Raw genomic sequence first — 23,889 nt, forward strand, 5'->3', positions numbered from 1 at the left:
CTGCATTGTGACGTCACAACACCTCAAACAACGTTGTGAACAACGGTTGCAACGACCGAAACCAATCATGTATCTCAGAATAAGGATCAGAAGAATCCGAAAATTTTACTTAGAGTCGGATTTTCAAAACAAGTAACATAAGCTTTGTAGAGCTTTTGACCGACATAAATCTGAGCAGAAAAAATGTTTAACAAACCTATACACATTTAACAGGATTAGTTTTTAGACATTTGGATGTCTTACACAAAGCCAAACACAGAGGTTACAAATCTAGACTTTGTTCAAAAAGCAATCGCCGGCTTATGTGATCCTGTTCAAGATCGACAGGATGTTAACCCCATAGTCGCCATTTTAAAGTTACCAGATTAATTCTGATTCTGACAAAATCGGACCGTGGTATTAGGATAGAAACTCACTGTCAGTGTCTTATCATTTATATTGATAGATTTAAAATGATTTTTTCATCAGAATTTTAAATCTGATATTCCTTTTTTTATCTGTTAATACAATATAAACGTATGATTCATGCAAGAAATTCATAATGATTCTGCTCTGTAAATGAGCCCGATGTAAAGACGAATAATGACCCCCATCGAATAATGACCGGGGGGTCATTTTTCAACGACAAAAAATGACCCCCACCCGTAGAAAAAAATCATTTTTTGTAGAAAAAAGGTCCTAGGGGGTCATTATTTTATATGTTAGTCCTATAAAATAATGACCCCCATTGAAAAATGACCCCCTTTAAAGTGATACAAAATATACACTCTTTGATATCTTTTTTACAGCGAAACTAATTTTTACATTTTCTGTAACCAGAAAAATACAAAAGGTCGTATGAAATAATTAAGAGATTCACGTAGTCTTTCAATGCTAAAATTGTGTTTGAAAAGAGATTCTTTAATTGTCAAGTCAATAAAATTTCTTTTTAATATTCCTCCTTATAATGTTTGCTTAAAGAAGGATATTCCATTTGTTTTTAGAAATCAAACCATGCAAAAATCAGGTTTAAATACTCTTTAATAGGAAAAATTAAATTCTCCGTCATTTCAACTTTTAGTTTGTTTAAGTTTGGAAAATCCTATTTGACAATGAAAGAGGAAGAAATTTTTATCCCCCCTCCAAAAAAAAAGAACATTACGTTAAATCAAAAAAAAAAAATAATAATAATAAATGAAAACCAGAAATATTAATAAAACTCTATACCTTTCAATAATTCTGAAAGAGACTCTAAATAAAATATTGAAATGAAGTTAAGCCTTCACACAAGTACTATCATATCATAATTTACTTCGCCATGATTAAAGCATACTTTAAATGTTGGTGGAGGTATACTTGAAAGTATTGTGGCAAAGTAACAGTTAAAAATTAGTAGAATAGTAGATTATTTTTAGCTTATTTTTAATTCCTTTCTAATAGAAAAATAAAGGTAGAGTTTTTTTTTTTTTGCTTTTGTTCAATATCGACTTCCTCCTAAATAAGAAAGGGGGTGGGGTAAGTATAAGACCTAAAATATGCTCTGTAAAGCTATTGGCTAGCGTAGAATACACAGTCATTCTAATGCAAAAACTATACATGTAGACAAAAACTTTTGATTTAGCACACAGTATTCATTACATTTCTTTTAACGTAGAACCTACGTATGACATCATAACTTGTAAATGTGTTAAACCTGTGCTAACCCATTGAGACGTCATAATTAATTCAATGCCACTTTTTCCCGTACTTGACAGCTTCAATAAAAATGGTAGAAAATACTGCATTTTCAAATTCACAGGATTCAATCATGCCAACATAATCTTGATTCAATTCATATATTTTTTGGTTTATAATGCTTAATGGCAATATATTTCTGGAATAAGGGAAAATATGTAGGCACCTTTTATTTACTAGATCTAGACCTGAAGTTGACAAACCCAAGACTATCTAGTGTAATGAAATTACAATGTACATACAACTTTCGTAATAATTTGAATGGTATGTAACCATTTTGAAGGAATGCATAAATCGTAAGAAATCTTTAGTTGCCAGCTATATAGTGTAATATCTTGATGAAATGTGTCTAAGTCAAAGATGTACGTGTTGTAGATCGTTTGATCCTGTGTACATTTTTGTGATATCTATAATGAAATGATGTGCATTCCTTTTAACAATTATTTGTTACCTATTCATATTTTTGGTGTTTGATTACAATTTTTCTATTAAATATGATCTTTTTAAAGAAAAAATACAATTTCTGATAAATATTTAATCTGAAAGTAACCCCAAACAGTCATTTAATTATTAAATCCCGTGTAAGTGGAAAGAGGCCAAGAATATGAGTATCGGTAAAAAGACTATCTTTCATTAGTTAGAGGGGAAAGGTATATATTTTAAGCATTTTTTTGTAATCATTTGGCTATGTTCTTCATAATATTGAAGATTGAAAACATTGTGACAAAGACGTCTAAAAAATATTTACAAATATAGGGTGAATAATTGACTAAAAATAATAGAGTACATTTGACTATTTTTTTAATGGTGGACTTATCTTTTATATTAATTGAATGAAAAAGAAATTATTCTTGATAAAATATTGTTTAATATTTTTCAGTTAAAAGGTTTATAAACGACGATGTTTGAAGAAGTATTTTTGTGATTTTTCATATTCCCTTTATGACAAGTACCCCTAAAAATATTTGAAAATGTGAAGTCGCAGTATGTAAATACCCTACGAAGTTTCACAGCCTGTTCTAGATAAAAAAAACAAGGAAACATATCATGATATCTTAACTGATTGATAAGCAAGTACATTTTTTTTTATTTTGAAAAGTTTGAAAATCTTGTGACAAAGACTTTTCCGACATAGGTTCTTCCTTAATTCTTGTTTTACTCCACCCTTTTACTCAGTTCTGAGTATATTTTTCAGAGAATTTAATATGAAAATCAGAACAAACATTTTCATTGTTGTAACGTCTTCTTTATAATGTATATTAATATGAAAAGTTAATTGAAGACCATTTCTTTTTATGTCCCCGTAGTCGAAGATTCGGGGATATATAGTTTTATCGTGTTGGTCTGTATGTCCGTCTGTCTATCTGGCGGTTTGTTTGTCCGCAAAAACCTTAACCTTGACCATAACTTTTCATTTATTGGAGCTATGACTTTCATATTTAATATGTCTATTCCTTGTGACAAGACCTTACTTTGGGTACCACCAAATTTGACCTTTTGACCTTTACCTTGGAGTTTATCCCATTTTACACAAAAATGCCAATTTTTTACTTTGGCCATAACTTTTAAACCGTAGATACTAGTACTCTCATACTTTAAATATGTAGTTTGTTGGCATTACCTTTCATTGGATACTAAAAACCTTGACCTTTTGACTTTGACCTTGGAGTTTTCCGTAATTATGATTTTTTTTTTACCTTGGCCATAACTTTTGAACGGTAAGGGCTAGGGTATTCATGCTTCACATATGTAATCCTTGTTACATTAAACATTTTCTTAAGAAATCATCAACTTTGACCTTTGAGTTTGACCTACCTTTCAAAAACTTATCCTTAGCCATTACTTTTGAACAAGTGGTGCTAGGGCTTTCCTATTTTGCAGTTGTATTTCATGTGAGAAGACCCTACTTTGGGTAACAATATATTTAAATTGCATTTAAGAAAAGTTTAATCTTCGCTATGTTGCCATACAGGGGCATAACTGTTTCACAAACACATCTTTTTATATATGAGGATTTGTGGATAAGAGATGGATACCTCAAAGCGTAACAGACGGTCGGACAGACATCCCAATCACTATATACCCTCCGGCTTTTCAAGCGGAGGATATAATAATATATAATACTGCTGATTTTTTCAGTTCGATGATTTCCACCATCAAAAAAACAATGTTTACCTAACCCTTAAGGCTTGATAAATCTTTTACTCCTTTAGATTCTGAATCATTAGATTTACCTTAAAATATAGCTATAATTGTATAATGTTATGAGATCAACATATCATCAGTTTATTCCCAATAAGCTAAGGTAAGCATTTTGGCCAATATGCTTCTTTATCCATTTTTTTTTTGCCCCCTAAAAATTTTAGCTTTAATCTACAGGGGGTCATTTTTCTACGGGGGTCATTTTTCTTCACGTGGGTTCTGCAAATTTTTAGGGAAGTGACACTTTTTCTACGGGCAAAAGGGTCATTTTTCTACGTCGAATAATGACCGGGGGTCATTTTTCGCTGTCGAAAAATTACCCCCGGTCGTTATTCGATGGGGGTCATTATTCGTCTTTACACCGGCTCTCTGTACTTCTGAGTACTTTGATTTAAACTAATGACGGAATGTCAAATGAAAATGGTGTCGTCATGAAGCGTTCAATGACTTATTTATTCAAATCTGGTCTATATAATAAACCAATTATAGACTCTTTCACCTCGGTCTGCATCGATAGATTTAAACCTAGGGAAAAATGCCTAAAGTCACGCCGTATGCTCCTTAATTATGGCCTGGATAAAACGAGGAAGTAAATTCCATTTCTTCAGTGTTCTGTCGTACTGTATAATTAAAGGTAAGTTCTTGTTTTATGATGTTTATAATTTTATATTCATGTAATTACTAGTAGCTATCAAAATTATAAAAATAAAGGTACTAGATGATAGATGTTTATAATTTATAATGGGTTATTTTTCTTCTGTTTAGATATTGTTTGCATTAATTTAAAGTCTCTGGACCGTGCGATTCTTTTCCGAACGTATACTGCATTTATCGTGAAAGAAAACTCATACGCATTTCTCGGGGTAATGATCAAGGATTTTTAAAATAGAAAATAGTATTCGTATTTTGCTTCTTTTCGTTTAGAAAAGGGCGTTTTACTTCTAAAAAGTCCAGATGTGGAGTCGCTATGATTTATGTTTTCGATTTACAACTTTTTTGCTGACTGTTAACATATATACAGTGGATTCACAAGAACGTAAGATGTTTACTCATGATTCTATTCAATATCTAACTAAACACATATTTTCGATAATCTATAAAAATCTTAAATGTAGTATCTTAGTATTCCAAAATTATGAGTTTATTTGCAGCATGTAGTGCACCAAATTCTAATATTGCTGGAAGAGTTTTTAAATCCACCACAGTTGCTGTTTTTAACCCAAACTCGCCACTCTATAGAACAGACACAACGATAGAAGGAGTATATCAGGGAACTCAAACAGCATCAGGAGTCAACATAACATTTGTCCGATCACAAGCCACTCCTAATGATCTGAATTTGAATAATCTGTTTGAATTGATAACTTTACCAGTATCAGATTCACCCTTTGGAAGTAGGACTTTTATCCGGTTGAAATCGGCACTTAATAGGGATGTAAGATTCTTTGGAATGAAATTTTCAATCATAATCAAGTATATGTACTTATCTTTAAGATGAGACTTCTTAATAGATTTTAATGAAATAATAAACCACCAAAAGAAAAGATTTTTTACTCCTCCGACATAAAAGGCTAATATCTGTTAAGACTTTCAGTTGTATCTAATTACTAGTAATTGATATTTTTCGCTTTTTCTCACAATGAAGGGGAGTTCCTTTATCCAAAGTGATGACCTCTTTTCCATGGAATTTCAATTATCTTGTCGGACACTGGTAAGTACTTTACAGATCTGACCATAAAAATTGCCATCGAAATATGAACATCCTTAGAAATAAATTTAAGGATCTGCATGTACACTGTATGCAATGATGCAATAATTGTATAATTGTTTGTTAAACTTGCATGCATATTCAAAACTTTTGTGCATGTTTATTAAAAATGATAGCAAATTTTTTAGGGTGTAGATAAAATGGATTTTTTATGTATAATGCAGAAGAAGGGATAATTGCCATTTATGTGTTTAAAAAAGTTTCAAACTTAATATTGAATTATTTCATCAAGCAATAAATTATTTCATTAGTTGTAACATAAGGATGATGGTTTTCTGCTTAAGTTTTAGCCTTTTTATGTCTAGATAATTTATATTTATTGAAATTATTTTTTTCATATGTGTATATCTTGTTTTAAATTCTTACTTTATATGTTACTTATAACTTGATTATACGAGTATTTAGTGATTAGGCTTGAATATTGCCCTGTGTAATTCCAAGTTCTTGCAGGTAATATGTTATCTCATTGACAACTTCTCCTCTCATCTCAGACTCCATTTGCCAAACAAAAACGCTCGTCATTTGATGTTAAAGCTTGTCCATTCAGTTCTTTAGAAGACTAGAATGGCTGAATATTAGTTTATATATTTAAGAAAAAATGTAGGCCTCCTAGCTAAATATAAAAAAAAACATATTTCCTAATTTTTACACTATTAATTTCAGAAAGACCCAACACAAACGAAGTTTTTCCTGATGCAGCTGGAGATTCGAGATATAAATGATAACGCACCCATATTTGGAAATGCTCCTTATTCTGCTTCAGTCGATGAGGTTTGTCTATACTTTTATTTGGAGAAAACACATATTCGAAACGATCCATATACAGGTGATAAGGGTATATTGCTATTTAATGTAAGGATGTTGTCGATCAAAAAATTGAAATCATAGCATTTATCATGATTTGAAAATACTATTTATATTTTATAAATAGTATTTATATACATGTATCTCTTAATTCATAGCTTGTCAATTTCTTTCTGTTGGGCTGAAGCTGAAAGTTAAAGCCAGAGATCAAATAAGAAAGCCACGAGAGGTTGCGTCTGCTGCAGAGCATATTGATGAACTGAAAGACAGTGGAATGCTTACTTTCTCAGCCAATAGTTACAATGTTACTATTAGTGAGAAGACTCCAGTTGGTACATCGGTAACTACACTAATAGCCTCACCTGGGGTATGTTTACATGACAATTTGCTTAGTTGATTGCTATTTTTATGCTCCCGGATCGAAAGATCCAGGGTGTATATATAAATAAATAAATAAATAAATAAATAAATAAATATATATATATATATATATATATATATATATATATATATATATATATATATATATATATATATATATATAGTTTTTATCCTGTCTATCTGCTTGTCTATCTCTTGTCAACTTTAACCTAGTCCGTAACTGGTGGCTACCACCAAATTGACCTCTTGACCTTGGAGTTTGACCTGCTTTTACAAAGAAATACCACACTTTAATCTCGGTAATAACTTTTGAACAGTTAGAGCTAGGGCTTTCATACTTCACCTGTGTATTTATTGTGACAAAACCTATCAACTGGTATAAATATTTTTGACTTTTTGATCTTGACCTAAAAGTTTAACCCACTTTTTAAAAACTTTAACCTTGGTCATAACTATTGAGTAGTTAGAATTAGGCTTTCATATATCACAGGTGTATTCCATACAACAAGAACTTCCTTTGAATACCAACACTTTTTGAACCTTGACCTTGCCCTTTGGAGTTTGACATGCTCTTGAGAGAATTCAACCCTCGCACTAAGCTGCCACACAGGGGGCATAAGTGTTTCACAAACACATCTTGTTTGTTTATTCAATAGAATCAGATGGTGGGAAATCGATTATTGAAATAATTTCATTATTATTGTGAAACGTTGCTTTTTTGTAAAGAATGAATTGTTTCATTCAATCTTAATCTCATTTTTTCATATTCTTTATTTTAGTCTTCAAGTTCCCTTAGATATGAAGCAACCGGATTTGGCTCAGCAACATGCTTTTTCCATCTATCAAAAGTTAATGGGTCCATATATGTTCAGAACAACCTTAGATTTGAAAAGAACATCTTCGACTATATTGTCAGTTTCTAATGAGTACCTTCAATATATCTGTATGTTAAACATGTTAAATAAATGTAGGTTAATTAAAATATTCTAAATCTTAATTATTAATACATTTTTTTGTTGTGAGTTATTTACTCAAGATCAAAAGCATTTTTACAGCTTCAAGTTCAGGCTTATGATGTTGCCTTTCCTACAGACAGAGTTACGACAAATGTGACAATCAAAATTATCCGCAATGAAAATGCACCACAGTTTGACAAATTCCAGTACACTGCCAACATCAGTGAAAACATTGCCATTAATGTGATAGTTTTACAGCTCAAAGCTACAGACAAAGACACTGAGGTAAAGTATTAGATGAAATCAATTTAGTACATTTGGAGAAGGATATACAAATGATTCCTGCATTTCTTGATCACTTAAGTGCTCTCATAGTGATTTTTTTTAATTTTGTTTCTGCACACAGGACAGAATAACGTATGGATATGATGGAGCTAATCCAGTTCCGTTCACTCGGCTTTTCTCCTTGAATCCTAACACTGGTATCATCACCGTACAGGCTGACTTAACCACTGATACACAGTCGATTTACAAAGTAAGATGAACAAACTTTAATATCCTCAAAAATCACGTAAACGTAAGCAAATGATATGTAAATAAAGCTTTTAAAGTAAGCAAAAAATGTTTATTTTACCAGTATATCTGTAATGAATTTTACACCAGAAGCTATTTTATATCTTGGAAAATAAGTCGCAAGAGGTTGGTATTTTCAATCTATTTTAAGAAGTAAAGACAATTCAGCATTAAATTTAATATTTATATCGTTCTTCAGGCAACGGTTTCCGCATATGACAACAGTAACCCTGAAAAGAAAACTGCAGTTCAAGTGATCATTTCAGTGTATCGAGACCGCTCCTCACCTCAGTTCTCTGTTGGGAACCAAACTGTCACTTTATCAGAGAATACTGCCATTAGGACATCAGTCGCTGCACTTTCTGCAACTGATGCTGATCGGGTGGTTCGTATTTTTATGACAGTTTGATGATATAAAGGTTTAAACTTTTGTAAGTGAAAATACATAAGAAAATCTTCTTAGGTTAATGACGAAGCTGCAGAGGATTCATGCTGCACTCCTTACCTCACGACTCCAATAAAAATTATATTTTTATGACAATTATTTACTTACAGGGAGTTGTTACTTATGAAGTGACAGGTGTCTACCCTGCTCCCAGTCTGTTTTCAGTTCATCCAACAAACGGTGTGGTTACTATTGCCAAGGACCTACAGTTTGAAGCTGTCAGATCTGAGTCAAAATATAAAGTGAGAGTATTAAAAAATATCTCTTGTGTTTTTTGTTCATTGTGTTTTCTCGAGCATAGAATGATTAAAGTAAATACTTCCAGTTTTACAATAAATGCATTGAAGAACATTGATTTTTTAATTTCAGCTAACGGTAGAAGCATATGATTCCTTCCGTCCTAATAGGAGGGCCTCTGCCACTGTAACTATTCTAGTGATCAGGAACCCCAGCACCCCCACCTGGGCACTGCCTGCGTATGCAGCCACTATCAGAGAAGACCATCCACCATTCTCAAGCATTGTTCAAGTAACTGCCACAGATCAAGATCAAGAGGTGGGCATTATGATAGCAAAATAAAATTTCTTTAATTTTTTTTCTGGGGAGTTTTGTTAAATGCAGTATCAAATCAAAGAAGGCATGACATATTGTTAAAGATTCACCCTGGCCTGTTTGTGTTTCCATACGAAAGTGAATTTCAGCTTCTTTATCTGATATACTAGTATCATTTTCTGAGCTTAAGGATACAAACAAATTGTTATCAAAAATATTGAAAATTTCAACTTAAGTCATATTTATATAAGTAAAATAAATAAGATTAACTACATAGATTTTCATTTTTCTATGAAAAATTCTCAGTTATTGGATTTAAAGTGACAAAAATTTGTTTAGATTAATATAAGGGTGGTTGCAAAAAATGGAATTTCGAACATATCATAGAAAGTTTACAATTTCTTAATATTTTGATTTTTTTGTTCTAATCATGTACAACCAAAATAGGTAAAAAATATATTCCAATCCAGACATTAATTTTCTTGTTTGTATGATATATCCTTTAACCTGGATATATTTTTGTTGCTTTCTTCTAGGACAAACTCAGATATGATATTGTGAATGAAATTGATGAGAAATCACTCAGCATTGGAGCATCTCATAACTTCTACATTGACACAGACACGGGCATGATTTACCTGAAGAAGAATCTCATGAACACTTTATTTACCAGATTTATTGTATGTACATAAATTGTAAATCATTACATATGAAATTTAATTATCGAGACCCTTTTTGAAAAGAAATACTCGCTTAATTCATGATATGAACATTTGAATTATGGACCTAAAAAGTAAATATTGCTGATCCTATCAGTTAAATTAATCTGCATGTAACCATACTATTTAAACTGTAGGCTCAATGATGAGATCAGATTCACTTTTCACTTAATTTGAAAATAAATTAATATGAAAAGGATTGATATCGACAGTGATCAATCTAAAATATATTTATTTTTGTTTCGTTTAACATGAAAACCATAGATGTTGTTGTCAGCAGCTGTAAAATCCTATGATAACAAAATTATCCACGAGAATGAAACTTCTGCGAGGAGACCGTACAGAGTAATTACGCGAAATAAATTCTCACGAATTTAAAATTATTTACAGTACGTGTATTTTCTCTTTAGTTGACAGTTCAAGCTTGTGACGATGGTGTACCATACAAGTGTTCTAATACAACTGTTACCATCAGCATCAGTGAAGATAAAAACGCCCCAGTGTTCAACAATGCTCCGTTTATTAGAACAATCAGTGAAAACTATGTGGTCGGACAGCAAGTTCTTCTAGTTACTGCTGTTGACAGCAACACAATCGTAAGAAGCTCCTTATATTAATCACATCTGTCCAGTAAATCCGAGGACTTATTGTCAAGAAGCAAAGTCATACTACTTGTGTATTAATTTTGGGTTGAGATTATGCCTTAATGATTTTTGAGTTTATTTAAATTGTATTTATTTAAATTAACTTTTAATTATTTGGTAAAGTAAATTTATATGAAATTATTAATAAACTAGCATATAGACTAAATAACTTTTATAAAATCGATTATTAAGATTGTATCAATGAAAGAGAATGTTTAAAGTTCAGATACTCCAAAATTGAGAGATATGACACCAAAACAAAAAATCTCTTGGGGATAGACAAAGTAGATAAAAATAGATAAATTCCTTAAATAGTCTGGTCTGATTTATAGAAAAAAATACTTCTAACGGCAAATAATTATTATTTGGTCCAGCATAGTTTTGTAACCTAAATTCGAGTATGCTGAATCCGAAAAAATATGCTGGCCTTCATGAAAATGGCGTTAAAGAGGTCAAAATGGCGATTCAAAATGGCGGACATCCAATTTTTCTAATTTTCTCTTAAACTCGTTAAAAATGGAGAAGTAATGAGTGATTATCTTACTGAGAGTAATAAAACTATAAAAAATATAACAAAATGCTAACATTATTAGTTTAACTCAGAAAATTTAGCCGTTTTTACACTTAATTCGAATTTTCTCTGATATTTGTCTATATTGTTTCTTTATTCTTCTTTGTTCAGGATTTTACGATTGCAAATACCCATACACTGCAGATTTGTATTTTTCCTCTACATCTCACAGTTCTACAATTGAATGATGGTGCAGCTGTAAGTTTAAAGTCAAAATGGCGATTCAAAATGGCGGATATTTTTTTTTTCAAATTATTTCTTAATGTCTTTTACATAGGAGAAATGATTTGTGAATATCTTAATTGAGCGAGTACAATTAACTAATGTAAAATTCCAGTAGAACACTATTATGAACACTTTAAATGGAAAATTTAGTTGTTTAAATTTAAATGTGTTAATTAGCTCAAAACTCAAAATGACGTCATATTCACTCCAATTTTGAATTCTCGAAAATACTCAAACTGCTTAATTTTGAATATAAATTACAGTTTGTTTTTTTTATATATAATTATAGTATATTGATTATTCCATTAAATATGAACAAACAAAAATATCAGAGAAGATTCATGTTTTTCTGGAAATAGTTAAAACAAACTCGACTTAAGAGTTTCCAAATTTCCCCCCTCGTATTTGACCGTGTTCCAAAGCTTTGAGCCCCCGTCCACCTAAAATCACCACTGAATCCAGTCTTTATCAACTCGCATTTCTACCTCAACATCCCTCAGCACACCATCAAATATAACTGAGGAAATTCATTCCGATTTCATCGAATACTTTGTTCTAGCTTTTTAGCACTTATAAGAACTTAGTATTATCCCCTAACATCTTCTATTCCAGCTTTATTTTATATGTTTCAATCTGTCTTCGGAATTTTGGTATTTTCAACAGTCAAGTAAAACGGTGCCCTGTGTTAAGGATGACAACCCACTTGGCACGTAAAAGATCTTTTCTCTGGAGTTCGAAAAATAGTAAGCTCACAGGGGGCCACCAGAGAAACCAAAATCGTCCAAAAACCGATTATTTAAACTGATAGTCCGCCGAAACATGGCTGAAAAATAGCCGACTCGGCGTTTAACAATATACAATCAATCAACACTCAAGGAAAAATACATTTATGTTCAAATGTTAAAAGTCTATTTTGTTTTCCAAAACCTTATGCAAAATGAAGAAGAGGTACTGTGAGCAATTAGCTCACTAAATGATACCCTAGTCACCCATATGAATACCTATGAATACACAGTGTCCATGTTTTGCTATGTGAAACCCACAATATGTGTTGGATCAAAAAGTAAAAGAGGAGGTGCACAATGGCAATATGTAATAAAGGTTCTGTGAAAGTTTATCAAATTTCATTCAGTTGTATGAGACGAGTTGCGGATAAGAGACGGGTACCCAAAAGCGTAAAAGACGGACGGACATACCAACTACTCTATACCCTCACGCTTTTCGATCGGGGGGGGGGGGGAGTATAAAAAAGTCTCTGATATTCAAGATTGTAGCTCTTTATTTCGTAACCGCGTATAGATTTGTTTTCTTTTCGGGTAGAAAGGTCATTCTATTAGCAAGAAAATTCTCAAACTTCATCATCTGGAATCACATTGTGTGCATATTTTGGTGAGAAAAGTTGTAAAATTATGCAATTTAATAGCGCCTGCAGATTCCTCGTGATTCCTATCACTTACAAGCTTTCGTACAATAGGCATAAGCCATTCTTGACTTCGATCTAGTCAACACTTCTCTTGACAACAAAATTTTCTTGAACACTCCAAGAACTTTACAAGGCAACTTGATCCACACTTCTTCGTTAGGATAGTGTAAAGTTGTATCAAGAATCGAGGAAGGATTGAACACAAACATTTTGATCTTTCAGATTTTGTAAATTTAAATTAAAAAAAAATTATATACACTGTTCAATACAAAATTGGTGGAGGAGGACCGTTCACACCATGAAATATTTGAGAATGCAGTTGAATTTTTGACTGAGAATAACAAAATGCAAATGTATGGACACAGAATCAGAGCTGGACAATCAAAAAAAATTATGGTTTACGTATATTATACTGATAATTCTTAATAAATATGTTTATGTTTGGATATTATAAGATATTCAGATTTATATGATGTAACAATTACTAGCAATCTAATTGCTCGTGGTTCATCATTATAAAAATCATACTAAGTTATGTTGCACTAGATCTTCCACATGAACATAAATATTTTTTTCTACACTGGACTAAAATTAGATCAAGAATTTCCAACAACTGATGTGATTTAGCAACCCTCGAACTCCACTGGACTAAAATTAGATCAAGAATTTACAACAACTGATATGATTTAGCAACCCTCGAACTACAATGCCTTAATGCCTTAATGCTCGGTGAATACTGCTCTTGGGGTAGCTTAATTTTCATATTGTCCGAAAAACAGCAATTATTGTATGATATTAACTTTTTATATGAAGAAGCATGATACATGTATGATGGATAATAGGTGAAATGTCTTTGGAATTGTCCTCAAAAATTTATCTTAATAATAGAAGTAATTAAACAAAAATCCGTTTTATAAAAATCCTAAGTCATTAATGAAAATATCCATTAACTTCCATCACATATTTGAACATTATTTCATGAATAAAAAAAACCTGTTATTTTTTTTCTGCAAAACAAATCAGAATTAAGCAGTTTGGGTATTTTATGAAATCGAGTGTATTACACGTCATTCGAATTGCCATTTTGAGCTAAATAACACATTTTAAATTTAAACGACTAAATTTTCCGATTTAAAGTGATCATACTAGTGTTCTATTGGAATTTTACCTAGTTGTACAACGCTCAATCAAATATTCACAAATCCTTTCTCCTATGTAAACGACATTAAGAAATAAATTGAAAAAAAAGGAATATCCGCCATTTTGAATCGCCATTTTGACTTTAAACTTACAGCTGCACCATTATTCAATTGTAGAATAGAGGGATTTAGAGGAAAAAATACAAATCTGCAGTGTATGGATATTTGCAAATGTAAAATTCTGAACAAAGGAGAATAAAGAAACAATAGACAAATAAATCAGAGAAAATTCGAATTAAGTAAAAAAAAAACGGCTAAATTTTCTGAGATAAACTTATAATGTTAGCATTTTATTATTTTTTTTTATATAGTTTTATTACTCTCAGTAAGATATTCACTCATTACTTCTCCATTTTTAACGACATTTAGAGAAAATTAGAAAAATTGGATGTCCGCCATTTTGAATCGCCATTTTGACCTCTTTAACGCCATTTTCATGAAGGCCAGCATATTTTTTCGGATTCAGCATACTCGAATTAGGTTAAAAGACTATGCTGAACCAAATAATAATTATTTGCCGTTAGAAGTTATTTCCAGCCTTCTTTTTAAAAATCAGGACCAGACTAAAAAAGCTTCTTCCTCTGTTGCTAGGTATTTCAAAGACAAAAAAAATATGACCGCGAATGATAAGCTAGGGTGTCTTTTAAAATTGTGAAATTGATGCCCCTGGCTTTGGGATTCTTTTAATAGAATCAGGCGCGGATCCAGAAATTGAAGTTAGTGGGGGCACCAAAAGTAGGCAAGGGGTCTGGGGGCCGCCTTGAGGCCCCCAGTGGGTCCAGCTTTCGGGTTCTAGAGATTTTGTAGGGAAAAATGAGGTCTACCAAGAAGACATATTTACATTTCCTAGACGAAACTGTGATTTACGTAAACTTTGACATTTTTAGGGGGCGCGCGCCGGGTGCGTCCCCCTTAAATCCGCCACTAAGAATGGGTGTCCATTGAAAACATATTTTTATTTATTAAAAAATCGCCAATTCAATTTTTTTAATTCGCCAGACATTTTTTGATGGTGGTTTTAGTCAAATGAATTATGGTTGAACACATTTTTTGAATTATACAAGAAATGGGTATTTCATTTAGCAGACTATCTAGTTCATAGGCATTAAAAAAAACTTTGGAATTATGAAATCTTATGTTTAAAAGCAGATATAACCATTTTGAGAAGTATGTGCCATGCATGACTTTGTCAATATAAAAATTTCATTTTGACTATTTTTCCTTTCCTGACGATCAGATTCTCCATAAACGAGGGGTTATAAAAAAGTTCGCGAATTATCTCTATATTTACAAAACCACAATTCAGATCAGAATGAGATTTGGCACACATAGAGTCGTACACTCGTACACATGATCTATAAATAACATATGTAATGAAACTATTTGCTCCATGTTTGTGACGTCACAATGCGAAAATAACGTCAAAATGTAGATTAGTTGTGATAAAAAGTGGTTGACTCGGTCGTTTCTCAGAAAGGAACGGCTGTAAAAATAATATATATCTTGAAAACTCCTTTACAGAAGGTTATAATACTTTTTACACGGTTAATGAAGATTTGTCATTAATTGGATCGATTGTTTAAGTGGAGGAAGGGAGATGTTTAAAAATGATGTTATTCTGTTGTCCAGTGAAACCAAGCTGAAGAAGAGACGTGTCCTTTGTTAAGTTATTTGATGTAAAAGATCGCCAGATTACAGTCAGAAAAATAGTTGAATATCTTTACAATAACATACTTATTAAATCCCTAAAATATCCTTTACTTCAGATTTTAAACATATCGCTTATAATAAAAAAGAAACCACCCATACTTTATCTACATTGAATAAAGGACGCTACAAAGACAGAGGACTTGGATTTTGATGGTCACCATGCTCAGTCTGGAAAAGGATATCATTATACACTAATACCATTGCCGAGCTTTGGTCATTTCCGACAAATGGGCTGTTTTGTTGTAAAGAATAAGTTGCATGTAAGAAATATAAGAGTCGGAATAATCTTTCAGCTTTTATGACAGAACGCAGAGAAGCATGTCGCGTGACCGCCTATATCACGTGATCCATGCATGGGCTGAACGGTTGCAGATGCGCAATAAAATTGGAGAGGACTATTTTGGAAAATTTTCAACACTGAAACCCTATATCATTTCTTTTTGCAAGTTATTTAATTAGTTCGCGAACCTTTTGATCACCCCTCGAATTTATAATAAATGTTCAAGCAATATTTTGTAGCGTTTCGCTTTATGTTATTGTATCCCACTGAACAAGCACATACCTATGACGCAGCTATAATAACTACCGTCTTTGTATCGTGCGTCTTTAATTATGTCATTATGAAGTTGAAATCAGTAGGTGTTACCTTTACCCTTTTCTTGCTTTTCACGGGTTCATAGGTTCGACTTCATAAATTATAGACCTGTTTTAATGTGAGTGAAAAGAAGTTTTGAAGATCTTTAAAATAAAAGATAACTGCTATTATATTTATCGTATTTAAGGCATTTGTTAAATGTTAACAAAAGGTTAGAAATCTGTATACATTATATTTTTAACTACTTTTAATCAATGATTGCTAAATAAATTTAAACTTTTATATTTTTTCAACAGTCAGCTATAAGATACATGATGGAACCGCCTGTGCCACAATATTTTGCTATCAATGAAGTGACTGGAAACATTACTGTTGCCAAGTCACTCAATACATCATTGGAGACAACATTCAGTGTAAGTTAACTTTCTACTGGAAAGATTTTTCTAGAAAAATTCTATTGTATCATAGACAATATTTTAAATGAAATTCTATTGTAATACCAGAGGCAAAGATCTGACCCTGGAAGTATTTACAGTGTAACCGTTATATTTAATTAACACAGACAATGATTTTACAAAATTATTTTACTGTAGTGTTGACGATGTTTTCAAAGTTGTTCATTTTAAGGACCCTCTCATTACCATTGCAAATTGTTTTGGGACGCAAAAAAATAATATTGAATAAAGATGTAAATAATGAGCTTACATGTATCTACTTAATTTTTAAAATACGATGCACGTATATTTGGCATTAACCCCTAAGAGAAATGTTCCGTCGCCTGACTTTACGCATGAAGGAATAAAGACAAATAAGTTTTCACACTTCTATTTAACGGGTAATTGGTAGTTGCATTAAGATAGATTCTGTTATTTAAAAGAAATTAATAAATATGTCTTTTCTACTGTTAGTTCCACGGCTCTAGAATTATGTTAGGACTGTAAGTCAAACATAACATCGTGACGATGTCATTTAATTGATGTAAATAAATTGCTTGAAATTTTCAACATGTTCAAGGAACTCTTACAAATATTTTACCATTCAGAAGTTTCTCTTTTTTTGTAATTGGGTAATTCAATCAAGAAAACTGTAAAAAAAAAAAATAAGTTCGACTGTATCAACCGTTCTTAATCATTTTATTCTAGAATAAAATAAAGTTGACTGTACAAAACGCATATTATGTTATTCATCTCTTTTTACAAGGTAACTTACGTGAAAAATATTATACATTTTTGACCGGGTTCGAGTTCAGCATGAGTTTTTATCGGACCCAAGCTCCTAACTGTTCAGTTCGAGGGTCGATAAAACGGATTTTGCCAAAGAACATTCAATATTTTTTTCACCTTTTATTTTTTATTTTTGACATGCATGTATCTTGTGCTTTCTTCCGTGGTCTAAACTGAGGTTAATCTTCGTCATTGTTGAACACAAATGATCGCGAATGAGATATTAGCTTCGCCCACTGTGTGACGTAAGCGGTCCAACATTGACTTCTTAGTAAAATATGTGTAATGATAAGACTTTTCTTGTAAATATTTGTATAGGAACACATTTTGAAAGAAATAAGAATAATATTTACTGAAGGTTTAAAAAATATATTTACTTCTTAATATATTTTTCAACAAGACCTTTCATTAGGTACCAATAATCTTGACCTTTTGACTTTGGATCCAGGTAAAAAATTAAGGTTACCTTGGAGATTTCTGTAATGAAAAAAAAATATCGTTGGCCATAACTTTTGAACGGTAAGGGCTAGGGTTTTCATATTTCATATATGTAATTTTTGTAAGAAGACCCTTCATTGGATACCAAGAACATTGACTCTTTGACCTTGACTTTGGACTTTGACCTACTTTTAAAAAACAGACCTTGATCATAACTTTTGAAGGGTCATAGCCAGTGCTTTTATACTTTACATATTTAATCCTTGTTACAAGGTCTTTCATTTGATATCGAGAACTTTGAACTTGACCTTAAAGTTGACCTACTTTTAAATTTTTTTAACATTGGCAATAACTTTTGATTGGTTAGGGATAGGGCTTCCATACTTCACACATGTGATCCTTGTAACATTAGACCTTTCTTGAGAAACCAACAACTTTGACTCTTGGACCTTATAGTTTGACCTACCTTTAAAAATCCTATCCTTGGCCATAACTTTTGAACAGGTGGTGCTAGGGCTTTGATACATGTATTTCACAATCGTATTTCCAGAGCGAAGACCCTGTTTTGTGTACCAATATATTAAACTTGCATTTAAGAAAAGTTTAATCTTCGCTATGTAGCCATACAGGGGCATCAGTGTTTAACAAATACATCTTGTATTTCATTCATATTAAGTTGTAAATGTTAAAATAATACTGTTTTGAATACATCTTTCTTAAGTTCTTTGAGGAAAACTCTTTTAATTTTTTTGAAAGGCTTATTCATATTTCTGCACTAGTGTTTTTTTTAAATATTAAGAATTTACGAGAAAAAAAACCTTCTGTTGTAACTTCTTCTATTATATTATTATTTAAAAAAATAAAACTATTACCTTTATTTCACTTTTATAGTTTAAAATCTCAACCTATGACAGTGGAGAGCCACAGTATAAGTCTACCGCTGATGTCACTATTATCGTTATTCGTGACCTGAATCAACCCCGCTTCCTGCAGAATCCCTACAATGTACAGATTGATCAGAATGCCAAATATGGGTCTATAGTGGTCAATACCACAGCAATAGATGATGACAAGGTATACAGATTGTAGATAGACAGAATCCCACAATGCACTGAATTCAAACATTTCAAAGAAAATCTCAAGAAATGTATCAATACAATTGAAGATTTGAGATTAAAAAAGACAAAGTGTGTTGCTATTTTTAGCCGGGCTTATTGCTTAAAAAGCAAATACCAGCTTATGTCAGGGATGGGGTTGATTACTTTCAAAAGTAGTTAATTAAATTACAATTACTTTGGATTTTAAAAGTAATCGATTACAAGCTGATTACAGACATTTTTTTAAAGTAATCAATTACATCTGATTACTTTTTTTTCATGTAATCACGATTACTTATGATGACTTTAGATAACATTAAGTTTTTTTTTTTTCCATATTCAAGGATTACGTCATGTTTTTCTTCTTCCTTTTTTAAATATCATTAATATTAAAAAGGTAGAATTGAGACAAGGACTTTGGTTGTATATGCCTTTATATAGATACATGAGATTTATCTTATATCACCTGATTTCTATCTTTAATACAGTCAAGTAAATATCTTGTTACTTTTGAGAGAAATAGAAAAAAAGAATTTATTATAGTTTTTTATAAATCAAACTGGACATAATTATAGGTAGGGATAAAGGGATTTGATAGGGAACTGTTACACAAGTAATTGACCTTCTTGACGAGTGATTTAAACTGCCAATTACTAGATGTTTTCACTAGAATTTACACATTGACTGGACAAGCATGGATATTTCAATAATTACCATTACCCAAGCTGACCCAACTTTAGTATACCTGTGTCTTATGACTAATAAATTCACATTATCTTTTCATGCACACTGTAAATCAAACAAAGTAAATTTTAGATAACGTCTTAATAAAGAAACATTTTCTATAAAAAAAGTTTTTTTTTTAAAAGATTTACAGGGAAAACAAATTCTTGCATAACACGCATGTTCATTAATTGAAACAAAAATAAATCCAACTTTAAAATGACCCTGTAGTAATTTTCTATCAGTATATATATATATATATATGTTATAAAAATAGCGAATTGCTAAGCCACTTATGTATTTTGAAATGACTAATGAATATAGCAATGAACTGATAGAATTTACTCATTGCCTAGACAAGAGACCTGATTATAAGCATTTCTGGAGGCATTAGAAGAAGATACTTAATTAAATATAGCTTACAGTTTTAAAATAACTATTTTTTAATAAACAATTTTGTACACTGAAAAATATTCACTGATAATCATCAAAAATCATGAATTTATGAACTATGTTTTAATAAATGTAATAATAAAATAATCAAAAAGTAATCATGATTACAGGACTTTTTTCCAGAGTAATTGATTAAATTACGATTACTTGTAATCAGAAAAATTGGTGATTACTGATTACTCATGATTACTTGGCAAACTGTAATCAATTACAGCTGATTACGATTACTGATTACGATTACCCCATCCCTGGCTTATGTCACCCTGTTCAAGGCAGGAAGTCCACCCCATAGTCGCCATATTAAAGTTACGTGTAAAAATATAGTACTTACTCTCAACCGCTTTTGAGATAACACAAACGCTAAATAAAGCAATAAAAATAAAACGAAGTATATATAAATAAACATTAGTAGTAATGACTTTGAGATCTTCATTCTTAAGTCAAAGAACATAGTTCAATAGTGTAAGGATATTTGATGATAAGTGTTATCGTAGTTCTCTACAAAGATAAGGAAAAGCAGGAGAGGGAACCAGACTGACCTGTGTGTTTGCATTCGGCAATACCAGATTAATTCTAATACCGGACCGTGGATCAGTGAACTAACTGTCTTATCATTTACATTGATATTATTGAAATAACTTTTTCATCAGAATTTTAATTCTGATATTCTTGTTATTTATGTGTTAATACAATTTAAATGTATGATTCATGTAAGAAATTCATTCTACTCTGTAAATGAGCCCGGCTTTCTGTACTCCTGAATACTTTAATTAAATCTCCAATAGAAAAAGAGCACTCACTTGGCATTATTGTTGAGTCGTATGGTTATATGATATCAAAATGTTCTTCTTGATTTTGCAGGATATTCTCCGCTACACGATGATTGGTTCTGGTAATTCCCAGATACAGTCAGAAGTTCAGATGTATTTTGACATTGGTCCTGATGATGGAGTAGTCTACCTTAAACAGTTACTCACCAATGTTCCCAGGCAATCATACACGGTACTATATTAACACTAGCAGTATCATGTATGTGTTAAAGACAAAGAGAAAATAATATGCTAATCTAAAATATCTTATGTAGAAGAATTATTTGGGAAAAACCCTTAATTATTATTAGTTAAATTGATATTTACTTTTTTTCCGTTATTTTCATATGCTAAAAAATAATATTGAAAAAGAGTGAAACAAATATTAAAAATTCTAATTTTTTCCCAGTTATTTGTATTTGCAAGAGATCAGCGTCCTGTAAATGAAAAAACTGGCACGGCCACAGTGAATGTGGTCATCGATTTTGATGAAACTCCCCGTTATCTTGACAACCTGCCATATGCCATACAGAGCCAACATTATAGAGTCACAAACCATAGATTCACTTGTATCTCAACTAAGGGCTCAAGATCCCGATCTGAAGGTAGGGGGTTATACTGCTTAATTTGACATCGTTTTCTGAATGCTTAAGATCAGACGACACGTTCCTCAAAAGTATATAATTTTTCCTAAGAATGTGTCATTGAAGTATAGGTACTTAAATAAGTTTCCTCACAAAAAATAAGGGTACCTTATCAGACATATGGTCAAGATACCATAGGGTAATTTTCTTATATAACCTTATGGGTAATCTTCTAAATGGCCCATAACACAATTTTTGGTGTACCTAAATTTAAAAACATTTTGAAAACAATGTAGAAATTAGAAGAGAATGACAAATATGAATATTTTTTATATAAAACCAATAGATACAAGACATATATTTAAGGAACATGTCGTCTGACCTTAAAATATATAGGCAGAGGTTAAGCAAGAATTTCACTGTATCTACCTTTCTGACCAATGTTCTGTGACTTTTCAAATACCAGATTTGGGTAAAATTACAAACTAATCCTATTTCAAGCATAAGCATGAAAATTATGGTTCATGGATTGTCCATTCCAGCAAAATTATGAATATCTGCAGACAATATGTTATTGAATATTATTGAGTTTTAAAGAATAATTTGAAGCAATTTGCCCTCCATTAGGTTATTGAAAGGAGAAACCAATATACACTCTTTTTGTTATTTTTCCTAGGGTGATCTGACCTATGAGGCCATTGGAATGTACCCTGCTGAGGATTATTTCAGTGTAAACTCCTCCACTGGAGCTGTTAGGTTGATCAGAGATCTGAAAACTGATCCCTCTGGACTTACAACTTACACTGTAATTCACTGTTTCTCTTTTTGTCTCTATATGATTTGTATTTTATAGATGCGCAATTACTTTATACGTAAATATATCTTTAATGCCATACTCATTTTTTTAATCAGTACTGATATCACAATAAAGTATCAATATTAATTGTTTATGTTGCTATTAAGTTTGAGAAGACAAAATATACTTGTAAGTACACTGCATATTGTTTTCTAACCGTCTATGGTATTATTGTACAGCTGCGTGTTGTGGCTTATGACTCCCTGTTTCCACGACTAAAAGCAACAGCAAATGTTATAATCAGTGTCACCAGAAATCCATTTGCCCCTTCATTCTCCCCGTCGGCCGACTACAGCGCTACAGTACAGGAAAATGTCACTCTGGGCTACGCAGTCTTAGACATTAATGCTACGGATGTGGATAACGTATGTTACATAATATCTTAAATTTGGTAATATTTAAAGAAACATTAAATTAAACGTTTGACAAAATTCCTTTCATCACAAAACCTATACAATGCTTTTTTTTCTCCAAATTTTATGATTTATTTCATTAGGATCCTATTACATTTGCAATTGTGGCATCAGTTCCAGAGAGTGGAAAAAATTTCTTCTATCTTGACCCTAATACTGGGGTTTTGACAACAAAACAGTTGCTGACAACAACAATAGATAATTTTTACAAGGTATGATAAAATTCTGGATGTGAAGTTAAATGCTTACATGTTTGTGTAAACATTTCTTTATTTGTTTTTAGTAATGTTTAAATGAACAAATAAATAGCAAAAAAAAAGTCGGTTCACTTTATGTATAAAATGGCCCTGTAGATTTGCCAATTAATTGATCAACACTTGATTTTCTATTTGAAGCATTAAAATAAAATAGAGACTTGGTGCTTTCATATCCTATTGAAAAAATTCTCCTAAAAGTTCAGGTCTTGGAGAACTGGCTTTATGAAATTGCAATGTTCTTGAATTTTTAGGAAAACAGGTATAATTGAGTACTTTCAGTGAAGAAAAATAATGTGAGCACACTCTCTGATCTAAAAAATAAAGTATGTCCATTAATCTTTAGAACCAGTTCTATCATTTACTAATTGCATATTTTAGATCAGAGATTGCGCTCTGTATTAAATATCAAAAAACAGCTTTAAAAATTGGTAATTTTTGTAGACTTTTTCAGAATATGAGGAAATTGACGCATTTCATGAAGTCATAATGCATTGACAAGCCAGAAAATGACGTCATTTTTTAGCTCTACTGGTCAGAGACCAGAAGAGCTTATGCG

General features: G+C 31.6%; 1 long non-coding RNA gene and 1 pseudogene across 1 annotated transcript; both read left to right on the forward strand.

The window, feature by feature from the left end:
* The first annotated feature begins 5,225 nt into the window (after window positions 1-5,225).
* Window positions 5,226-6,429, forward strand: LOC134266284 (uncharacterized). The gene is made up of 3 exons (XR_009991940.1): window positions 5,226-5,350; window positions 5,561-5,626; window positions 6,347-6,429. It is a non-coding gene; the product is annotated as an uncharacterized LOC134266284 (long non-coding RNA).
* A 20-nt stretch (window positions 6,430-6,449) lies between these two features.
* Window positions 6,450-23,288, forward strand: LOC134266283 (cadherin-related tumor suppressor-like; annotated as a pseudogene).
* Window positions 23,289-23,889: the final 601 nt, after the last annotated feature.

The sequence above is a fragment of the Saccostrea cucullata genome, unplaced genomic scaffold (genome assembly GCF_032062105.1).
Source record: "Saccostrea cucullata isolate Sc308-1 unplaced genomic scaffold, CSIRO_AGI_Scuc_v1 ctg9054, whole genome shotgun sequence".
NCBI classification, from domain to species: domain Eukaryota; kingdom Metazoa; phylum Mollusca; class Bivalvia; order Ostreida; family Ostreidae; genus Saccostrea; species Saccostrea cuccullata.